This window comes from Panthera pardus, unplaced genomic scaffold (assembly GCF_024362965.1).
Source record: "Panthera pardus isolate Hobbes unplaced genomic scaffold, ASM2436296v1 HiC_scaffold_7, whole genome shotgun sequence".
NCBI lineage: Eukaryota > Metazoa > Chordata > Mammalia > Carnivora > Felidae > Panthera > Panthera pardus.
In genome coordinates this window covers 14,288,632-14,299,860 of record NW_026527002.1, presented here as the reverse complement: position 1 = coordinate 14,299,860, position 11,229 = coordinate 14,288,632, and the positions used below count along the sequence as shown (strand labels likewise).

At 40.0% G+C, this 11,229-nt stretch overlaps 1 long non-coding RNA gene across 1 annotated transcript; it reads right to left on the bottom strand.

Moving 5' to 3' along the window:
- Positions 1-955: 955 nt before the first annotated feature.
- LOC109250244 (uncharacterized) lies at positions 956-6,966 on the bottom strand. The gene is made up of 2 exons (XR_002072938.2): positions 6,779-6,966; positions 956-5,947 (listed from the first exon to the last, which is right to left on the bottom strand). It is a non-coding gene; the product is annotated as an uncharacterized LOC109250244 (long non-coding RNA).
- Positions 6,967-11,229: the final 4,263 nt, after the last annotated feature.

Sequence of the window (11,229 nt, the reverse complement as noted above, 5' to 3'; positions counted from 1 at the left end):
GGGTTTGTTGTTTTTTTTTTCTTTTTCAACAAATTTAATTTTTAAAGTAATCTTTAATTACCTACTAACTGACACAGAAAGGGAATTCTTTAAATAGGTAAAAATAATTATCAATTTCATGGTGACTTATTACAAAATATTGTCCTGTGCATTTTCATTTATTTTTCCACAGGGAACCCAACACAGCTTCTGTATTCCCATTTTACAGAGGAGACAGATGAGGTCCCGAGTCATCCATTGATTTTTCCAAATTCGCACAGCTAATAAGTGGCCAAATAGGCACTGGAACTTGTGTTCTGTTTGATCCAGTGGATCATGGTTGTGTATATCAAAGGGAAAAACTAGAAATAGTTGCCATTTTGATAAATAGGTCTTTAATTTACTTTAATGTTAGCAATCCTTTTCATCATTCTCTGTATTCAGAATTGGAATTATACTATGCACAATTCTTCTCTTGTTCTTGATAGGCTATAGCAGAAAGAATTACTGTTTCCTTAAACTAGAGATGAAAGAAGGGAGGCGAGAGCCCCGAGATCTTTGGCTGCTCACAGAGCAGCTGCACTAGAGCATCAGGAAAGGTAGAAACATGATGAGCAGGTCGTTGGTGATGAAGAGTTCACGTCATCTCCGCCAATCAGTCATCAAAACATTGGTAACTTTAGTGAGGATTATTGAAATAAGAAGGCAGGTGGGGAACCAACTTGGGTCACCAGCCAAGTATCGCTTAGTATTAAATAAGACTCTTTGTTGTATCTTTAACCTCGAATTTGCACTCCTTGGGAGAATTATCAATTCCTTTATGGAGTTTGATTTCCGTTTTCAGTAAGATCTAGGTGATTTATCTCCTGCAGGGAAAAGTAGATCTCAAGCTACCATGTGTCATGAATCTCAGTATTTGTATATTCAAATCCAATGTAGTATTCTCATTTCCACTCCTTTTAATCAGGTCATCAAGTTTTGTTTTTGTTTTTGTTTTCCATTTAACATTCTCAACAAAACACTATAGTGTACTTGTAAATGTTACACTTCTTGACTTGTCTCTGACATTATCCTAATCTACCCATTTTGGCAGTCTGCTTAAAATCTTAAAATTGGAATTTAAACAACATTCTTGACATCATAGAAAAAATGTATTGAAATAAAACACTTGAACATGCTTTTAAATTATCTTTAGGTGAAGAAATGTTTAAAAGCAAACTATTTTCTATACATGTGATAATTAATATCTATTATAGATAAGTCAGGATTTCAAGGGTACTGACCAATCACTGATTTCTAATGTATTATTTCACATAAATAATAATACAAGTTACAGCATTATCAGCAGATGCATTCATGTTGTAAAACGCGGATGGTATATTTAATTAGTTGTAAGTAATACAAATGCTTGACATAAACTCTTCAGACTTCAGATGTGGAGATGTTTTGTGATAAGCTTTGAAATCCACTGGCATACGCCATTCTTTCATTCAAGACAAATATGTGGGCGAATCAGCAGGAGTCCATTCTGGCTTCCAGAGAGTGCCCTGGAGCTGTCCACAGGAAGGTGCTGGAAAAGGCAGCCGCAGATGGTCCAGGTACACAATTATTTCAGCCCGAAATGCAGGAGAATAATCGCTCATGTTAGAGTACTGCTACAGTGTACATGACCTGGAAACTGCCTCATGAAGGTTGCAGGGCCACTTCCAATTTCCTTTGATAATTATTTTTAAAAAGATGATTTCTCCAAAGAATAAGGAGAAAATTCAAATAAGACAGGAATCATTTATGTAGTATCACAGATATACATGACATCCCTAAAAGGTACCTGGCTGAATTGCTAAATAACTGGTATTTTATCCAAGAATATTTAAAGTTCTTTATGAAAGGATGCAAGTTCAGACTCCATGGATTTTCCTAGTATTTCCAACTCCATATTGGAAAATCAAACGTCATTTTAAAAATCAGTTATTTACCCCCAGTAGAATTGCCCTCCTAGTAAACTGAAAGGGAAGGGGACAAAAGGATTTGTAGTTTTAGCAATATACAAGGACTGACTTTCAGATCCATGGTAAAGGTCAGGTGTAATATTCAAAAACAAATTAAAAGGCAGCCATTCTATTGGACTCAGAAGATTCCAGCAAGCGTTGGGCACCCATGGGCATTGGTTCAAAATGTGTTTATTGTGATCACACCCCAGATGATGCTGCAAGCACTATTAAGGACCCTATTCACCACCATCCTTCTTGCATTATGTATGCAGTTATTGTTTTGCATTATGCACTATCTAAAATGATACAAAAACATTTTGCTGAAAAATAAACCACTGGTTTTATGCTTAACACCAGGATTACAAAATGTGATGTCATGAATTATTCATATCATTCGATTTAATGTAATCATTTTCTCCCCAGCGCTAAGCCTCTGTGAATGGTGTCCTATGCAGCCACTGTTTTGAAGAACTTAATACTAGGGGGAGAAACACCTGGCATTAACTGACAGTGAATTAGGCTCATTGTCACTTTGGAAAAAAAATTGCAATTTAATCTTTGATCTTCTGTACATCCTAATTCCGAGGAGCATTTATCAACACCACAAAATAAACCAAGCTTAGGAATTTATAGAAATATTGACCTAGACATTTAGGCATAGACATATATAAAAGTACACACGTACATTGGGAATTTGAACTATAGAATGGCATTCATCTTTGTTTCTTTCAAAGCAATGATGGAGTATATTTTGAATGTGTTTACGCTAATATCAAATGGATTTTAATACACATTTATAATTTATTTAGATCAAATCTTTCGAAGAAGTACTGACCTTAGGACAAAGCATGTTGAGAAAGATAAATACATCGATGCAACTTAGCCTACAGATTAAAGTAATTTATCTTCAAGGCAGTCTTCCCCCACCCCCCCAAAAAAACAAAAACAAGAGTAAACCAAGATTACAGAGTGCTTCTGAGTGCTTGAAACTCCATAGAGAAAGGACAGACATTGGCTTAAAACTGGTAGGAACAACTTTTGAAAATCAGAATCCCCTTCTGGTAGCTTATCTTTGACTTTTAATCCATGCTTTAATATGGTAAAGTTATTCCAAATGTTTCCATTACCCTTAAATTAGAAGATGCTTCATTCTGGGATTGAATATAGAATCGTGTTACAGTGAGAAGAGTAGAGATCCAACAAACCTGATTCCTAATTCCAGCCTCTTTTCCTGTCCAACTCCTGAGCTTCTATACGTGATAATATCACCGGCCCTACCACTCTCAGAATGGGGTAGGGAGCCCCAAATGACATAATATGAGGGAAAACACATGAGATGATTCACAGATATGCGGAGTTACTATTTAAAACCAAAAATGCCTATAATTTGTACATATTTGCAATCTACAGAAGTGTTCAAGTGGACAAGTAAAGGTATTTTATAGGTATCAAAAATAAAGTAAGAAAGGTTTGTAACAAAGCAATTCACGTACTAAGAAAAAAAGAATGCCATAGCAATTTAAGGACTAAATAGTACACAAATCTACATGGAATAACTTACCCATATAATTAGCAAAAGGAAGAAAAGTGTGTATGTAGTGTCAGGAAAGATCTCAATTACTATTCCAGAACAATTGTTATCTCTCACGGCACCTAGCATAGCATCTTGCACAGTTGGTACTCGGCCACTGTTGGCCTGATTGATAATGAAGACAGTCACCGTGGTCAATCCAACAGTAATTGAACGTCCGTTTTTTTATAAGGTCAGTGTAAAATCTGTCAACTGCTCCACTGTGATAACAAATGCCTGGAAAACTTAAAACTCAGCCTTTACCAAATAAGAACAAATCGGCAATGTTCACTACTGCCCCAAACAGCAATGGGGTGTTTCAGGGGTGCGGGGAGGTAGTAAGGGAGGCAGAACAGTGAATGGCAAACATTCCTTAAGCTAATGGCTTGTTCGAGTTGCTTCCACAATATAGTCTTTTTTCTACCTAATAGCCTAGGTAAAGAAAAAATTCCCCTTTCCCCTAAATACAAATTTTTAGGCATTTTGTCTATTAATCTTAGAAGCCTACTTCAACTAGTCTCATTAACACCGCGAACTGGGCCAGAAGAAACCATGTCACATTTTAAGAGCCGCCTTCCTTTCATTTCAAGAGCACCTTGACCTTCTCCAGGAGTCACATCATATACTCCTATCATGGTTCTCACTGCTCCCCGGGGCGGCTGCCTGGTCTCCCGAGAGCCCGTCTCGGCACAGGGTGGTCTTCAGTGACAGTCTGCACAGGAAGCCTCTGGGGTCGGCTTTTCATTTGCTCACTCACACACTCACTCACAGTTTAAAAAAAATTATCATGTATTCAAATCCAAAAAATGTTTGTGCTTAAAAAAAAAAAAAATCTGGAGAACTGAGAACCAGAGCCAGTGCTTTAAGCCTCTCGGTGCAGCTACAGCCTAATTACTGCCTGCTGCGTGGCGCAGTTAAACACAATCAGTCAGAAAGCCTTAAAGATACAATATCCCTTTTCACAAACTGTCTGCTTGTCAATTCCAAGTCACCCCCCTGCTTTAAATCAACCAACCACAGAGCTGTTATGAACAGCAACTGATTTTCCATGCAGTGCTGCAAAACAAAATCACACCGTATCCTATTTTTAATGGCCACAGTTTTTCAACTGCATAACAAGAGTTAGCTGGCACTGCTGAGCTGAACAGTATCCAAAAAATGGGTTCAAGTAGAAATAGCATGGAACCCTTGAAGTGAACAAGTACAGACCCAATTACAAGTGCATTGTGATGCTCAGTACCAATTACATCCAAATAACAGTGGAGCAAATTTCCCCTTAATAGTTATACTGTAGACATCAACTTCTTTTATTTTTGTTCCTCCGGGATATAGCTTGATACTTAAAAAGTGTGGGGGGGGGGGGTCGGGAGGCTGAATCATAAATATTGTTTTATTAGCATACAGTTTATTTATGCACAAAGGCTTTTCTATGGTGTCAGCTTCTAGGGACATGGTACCTCGGTCATTACAGAGAGATGTTCTTCTTTCCATAGAGTTCATGGTTTGTCAGCAATTTCACCTGGGAAAATCAGGTTTTCTTCCTTGTGTATTGCGCATTAGAAACCATCTTTCGTCAAACAATATCCTTTTTAATTATTTGAGCCTTAGGGATAGAAACAGGCAATACCAGGGATTTGTTTTTCTTTTTAAAGGAAACCTAGCCCCTTCTCCAAAGAGGCGGGTAAAATTAGGCATTCCATGAATTGAGGGAGCTGCCACTTGGGCCCCTGGGGGCTGACATATGACAGGTTCCTTAATAGCTAGAAGAAGAAAGAAAGAGAAATGGGAAAACAAATGAGCTGAATGGAAGTTGAAGAGATGGAAAAGAAGGTACGTACAACAAATTGATCCTTAAAGCCCGGAGCCAAGATAAGGGAAAAGGAGAGGCAAGGGAGGCCACATTAAACAAAGCAAACAAGAAAATGTAGCTATAAAATATGTGTTGTGCTTTGTTGACTATCAGAGAGTCACAGAAACAAGGGCTCTTCAATGTTAGCCTGTTCTAACCTTGGACCACATACTATCCCAGCAGTCACCCTTGTTCTGCTGGAACATTCTGCCACAGACAGGCAGCTTTCATTTGTTCCTTGGGTATTAACTTCACTTTCAACTTCTTCCAGGCCAGTATGGGCACTATAGTAGTAACAGAATGCCACATCTTTTCAAGGCTGGCCACTGAGGCTTGAGGAAACTAGCAAGAGAAATTAATGATGTCTCTAGGGCTTTATCAACATGCTTCAGAGGATGGGAGTACAATGTGACCAAATAGATCTTTCTTTATTTGCCCCTTGATTCTACCCACTTTCTCTTTATCTGGAACCATGAGCTAGAGCACGTGGTCCAATATTTCCCGCCAGCTTGGTATCCTTTGCTGTTTCCTCTTTTCCAGTCCAGCGTGAGCTTCATCCTGAAACAAAATCAAGCAAACTATATTTTTTGTGGTGTCCAGTAATATTTAAGTTCTTTAAAAGTTTTCAGTTGGAATAAAAGATCAGCAAGAGACATGCCACAAATTACAAGTAAGTGTTAGGAAACTACCCAGCCATCTGACCCTCTCATTTTAGAGATGAGGAAACTGAGAACTCAGAGGAAGGTGATTCTAGAATACATTTATCGTCAGCAGGCAGAGAGTCAATAGCCACGACACCTGGCACTGATTCCGAGACTCGTGGTAGCAGTGGGAATGCTATTTATTGTACATAGTGACTCACAAATCTAGGTTATGTGAACTATAAAAAGCCTGACTCAGAGCTCCAGAGAGTAAGGAGCTAATACTACTGAAATATAGGACACAGATTGCAGTATTAGGATGCTTGTAGGATTATTTTTCAAGGCAGCATTATCCAAAGCAGCACTGAATATAGTTATACACCCACTAATGAATATGTGTCAAATTTCATAACATAAACCAAGATAACATTTAATGACAATCAGCATATATACTTCACGGGCATTTTTGGCGAGAGGGAGGGGGCTGAGACAGGGGTGGCGGGGAGCCAGGTTCAGGGAAAGGAGCCTGGGCCATCAGAGGGAGCGGGCCTGGAGGAGGCCAGTGAAGGCAGGAGCACCTGAGGTCCCACGCCCACTGGCAACCTAGGACGAGGATCAGGTCTTTGTCAACCTCTGCCTACTGTCTCCTTTTACCCCAAGGGAATTGGAAGACTACCCGAGGAAAAAGGGTATCAACCTTTCCACTGCCCAACGCAGACATCACCCAAAAATGTTAAGTCAAGTTTACCTTCAGGATCTTTGAATGATTTCAGTCCTTCCTGCCTTGGCTCAGATTTCCCCAACCTCTGGCAATAGCTGACATTCTTTTAGCCACTGAGAACTAACATGACCTAAAATGCAAATGCTTGGCTGAGGTAATGGTTAATCAGTGAAGTAAAAAAATAGACCGATCCATCCAATGGAAAAGACTGATGTGTGATCTTTTCCTGTTTTGACTGAGGAGAGAATCTGCAAACAGAAGGAGGATACTGGCAACCTCAGGCGAAGGAAAGAAGAAATAAGTTTTAAAGAAGAGGGAGCTGAAGACACAGAAAGAAAACTTCAGCGACATCGCAACACACAGCGGGGGCGTGGAAAGAGGCTTAGCATCAAGTGTATTTTAATCTGCAGCTAAGAAAATGGAGTTTTATCCTCAAATGATTTAGGAAGATTTTTGCGGGGGTGTTTGGTAGATGTTATTGGGAGTTTTATTGTTTGTTGCTTCTGTTGTTTTTAACATCGCTTGCTTCCTATAAAGAAATTTTCCCCCCAGGGAATCTTATCCCTGTAACTATATTGACTTAATTCTGAACCACCAGTGCAATTAAAAGACGGTTCTAATTAATAGGCAATAGAATGGTTGTATGTAAAAGATTTAAGCAGTTTATGCTTGGTGCACTAAACGAATCCGAACAAAGTCACAAAAGGCATCAGAGCCCCATTAGAATTTATCAACTGAGATGCTTGGAATATTTTTCACACTGGATAGTCACTGAGCCACCCAGTGACTCTCTGCAATCGGGATTGTACTAAGAGGGAAAAAAAGAAAAAAAGGTCACCGTATTTTTCTGTACCCGTGGCAGTAAAATGGCTTCTCATTTCAGCCGAGACGTGGGAACCACCAGAGCCAAGCACCCTTACTGCGGGAAAACTACTTCTGACCCCCCATAGAGAAACCTGACAGAATCACTGTGTCCAATTTTCTCACAGGCAGCTGGGCTGAGTGGGTCAGACTTTGGCCTTTGGGGTCAGTCTCCCTGGCCTCCAGCCTGGTTCTGACCGCGTCTGAAACGTGGAAACGTGGGTGGGTAACTACTCTCCCTGCTTCAATGTCCTCATATGTAAAGCGAGCCCTCCTTCTAAGGCTGTGGTGAAGATTGCTTGAGTTAATTCAGATAAAGCACTCAGAATGTTGCCTTGAAGTCCAGGGAGCACCAGATGAATTTTGTATATGGCTATTATCTAGGTCCCTCGTTGCAAATCCGTGATGGTCAGGGTGCCTGGGTGGCTCGGTCGGTTAAGCGACTCTTGATTTCTGCTCAGGTCATGATCTCATGGTTCATGGGCTCAAGCCTCGTGTTGAGCTCTGTGCTGACAGCATGGAGTCTGCTGGGGATTTGATCTCTCTCTCTCTTCCTGCCCTCTCCCTCTCTCCCTGCCCCTCCCTTGCTCAAGCTCTCTCTCTCAAAAATAAATAAACATTTAAAAATAATAATAATAATCTCTCAGGGTTCCTGGGTGGCTCAGTCAGTTAGGTGTCTGACTTTGGCTCAGGTCATGGTCTCTTGGTTCATGGGTTCGAGCCCCACATCTGTCTCTGTGCTGACAGCTCAGAGACTGGAACCTTCTCTGGATTCTGTGTATCCCTCTCTCTCTGCCCCTCGGCTTGCTAAGACTCTGTCTCTGTCTTTCCCTCAAAACTAAATATACATAAAGAGAAGAAAAAAAAAAAAACACGAATCCGTGATGATATTGTAGAGAAACCGCAAAACCAAGTATATCCCATATTTCTTATGATTATTTTGTCCAGTGGATCTCATAATGCATGGTCAGAGGTTGAAGGGAAGAAGTCTGGAACTCTTGTCTCCCAAATAAATACTGTTCTGCAATGTAATGTTGTACAAACCATCATGATTCCACATTCTCTTTTGTTAATGCCAAGATTTCTGAGCACTGGAAACCAAAGGATGACCTCTGGTTATTCACAGAGGCTAAACACTGTAAATACTGTGCTGTTGTTGTCACTTACTTTTTTTGAAAATTATGTTCTCGATATTCTTACTCCCCCATACGAGAAAAATTATTACCTAGGAATGAAACCATTTAACTCCCTACCTATCATAGAACATCTTGGAAAAGTAGCAGATTGGGAGTTCTGGGCCTTGCTTGAGACTAAGAGTAAGAAGTTAAGGAGTAAGGAGTTAAGATGGGTGGTCACTTTGCTAGTCTTGTTGACTGCCTGGCTTCTGAAGTCTCTGCTTATGTTTAGAGAATCCTCCATTATTTAGCACAATGTGGAATTCTCCAAGCCGCAGAATGCATGGCATACTGGCCACACCCACAGCTTGAATGGGAGGGATCGGGTAGCTGCCATGCAGTATCCAGGCAGCGGTGGCTGTTTCTGGGGGGGCAGCTCCACGTTCCCAGTTCTGTGCTATCAGAAGTAAAGCTCAGCGTCCAGTGCCCAGTGGCAGTGGTCTCTCCACCAATCTCCACCTTGAAATATGACTTTGACCTCCATTCCCGACTGTATAAATTCTAAGCGTAGTTCTCTGACTGCCGAAGATTTTGTAAGTTGCCTTATATCTTTTTAATAAATTTCTTTTTGCCATACATCAGGCACAGTGACTAAGAACACTGACTGACTGATACAGTGGTCACATTGGGGTTTTGATGAACCAGACATTTTCATACGTCTTAAAAAGTACGATTGAAGTAAAATAACCTAAACAAAGTTCTCTGGACTCTTCCTGATCAGGGCACATCTGGAAATTGCATTAATTTCTGAGTACCAGGTAGTAGAATAGATATTACCAAGTAGAACTTGATCCCAGTGTGGCAATGCTAGGATAACAGTGCTGGAAAATCTACAGATAAGCAAGGCACTGAAGCTGCTTCTCCAGACTGCTGCTTCTAGGCTGAAATAACACAAAATAACTGAAGGTTTCCATAATCCAGTATGATCCTCATAAGTGCTACCTTTCCTGAAGTAACTGTGCTCGGGAATTTCAGCATGGTTTAACAGTTTAGATTAGATTACATCTAAGATTCCTTCCCTCTATACGATGTTATTCATGCATTGGAAGACCTAAGTTGCAAAACACTGTCTATTGTCCATCAACAATGACTTGTAATCAAAAGTACCGCTGACAGAGAATATTTTTGAACCACAGGTAAAATGTCATGTGCGTTCACCAATTTTTCTTTCTTTGTTTTGCAAAGTTATGGATGGACTACATTCAACACCTAGTAAGAACTCAATCAATGCTGCACTGCACTGAACTGAACTATGTCCACGGCTCCATTCAGCCAAGGACACCTTTTCCAATTTCTCAGCTTATCACCCTCACTGGATTCTGGACTGTGTTCACCTTCTTCCTAACCCTAAGTTCATTGGCATTGCTTTAATCACTCAGTCTTCTTGTTCTGTTCCCTGCAGACAAGCTCATTTCAGCTTCATTCTGACCCTAGATCACCAGTTTTGTCTTTGCCAACTTTGTTTTCTTCCTTTTCAGTCCATCTGTTCCAACAAGCCGGTAGTCTCCTATGGCTGCCCAATTACCTTTCTCAGGATAGAGGCTCAGGAAATGTTTGAGGGAATAAATGAATAATTCACTACGTCATAATGACTTTTTAAAAAACCCATTGGCTTAAGAAAAAAAAAGTTTGTCATATTTCCTGTAAGCCCGTATTTTAAACTCTTCTTTAAAAAGAAAAAAAGACTCTTAATGGAGCACCTGAGCGGCTCAGTTGGTTGAACATCTGACTTTGGCTCAGGTCATGATCTCACAGTTCGTGAGTTTAAGCCCCCCATTGAGCCCCCATCGAGCCCCAAGTCAAAGTGTTGGTCTCTGTGATGACAGTACGGAGCCTTGAGATTCTCTCTCTCTCCCTTTCTCTCTGACCCTTCCCCACTCATGCTTTCTCTCTCTCTCTCTCTCTCTCAAAATAAATAAATAAATTTTTTAAAAATTAAAAATTAAGAGCCTTCAAACATTATTTGCATGTGTACATATTTTTATTCTTGGTCAAAGAACTTGTTTAGAAATAAGGCTTGAGAGGCTGTGGTAAACATTTTATAAACTTTGAAAACGATAGCTCATTTTCAAAGCTGTTGCTCATATTGGGATATTCCTAAAATTATGTGATATAATAGCGATAATTAGCATGGCTGTATGCAAAGCTCACAAATAAATGCCTCTTTTTATAACACTAAATAAATATTGAGGACCGTGCCCTTTATTTAGCAAAATAGGGACACTTGGACCTCATATACAAAGTTACTGGTAATAAGTGATTTGATTTGAGACTTTCCCCGTTTTCTCTGGCCTACTGGAAGGACTGGTTACGTGATGCCTAAATCTTTCATTTTAAACATTCCGTCACAACATTTGCAAAAATGATGCTACTTCTGCTTTCCTCACAACCGCCCAGTTGTTTGATAGGATGCAAAGAGCAGAATTCATCAAAAAGATGACA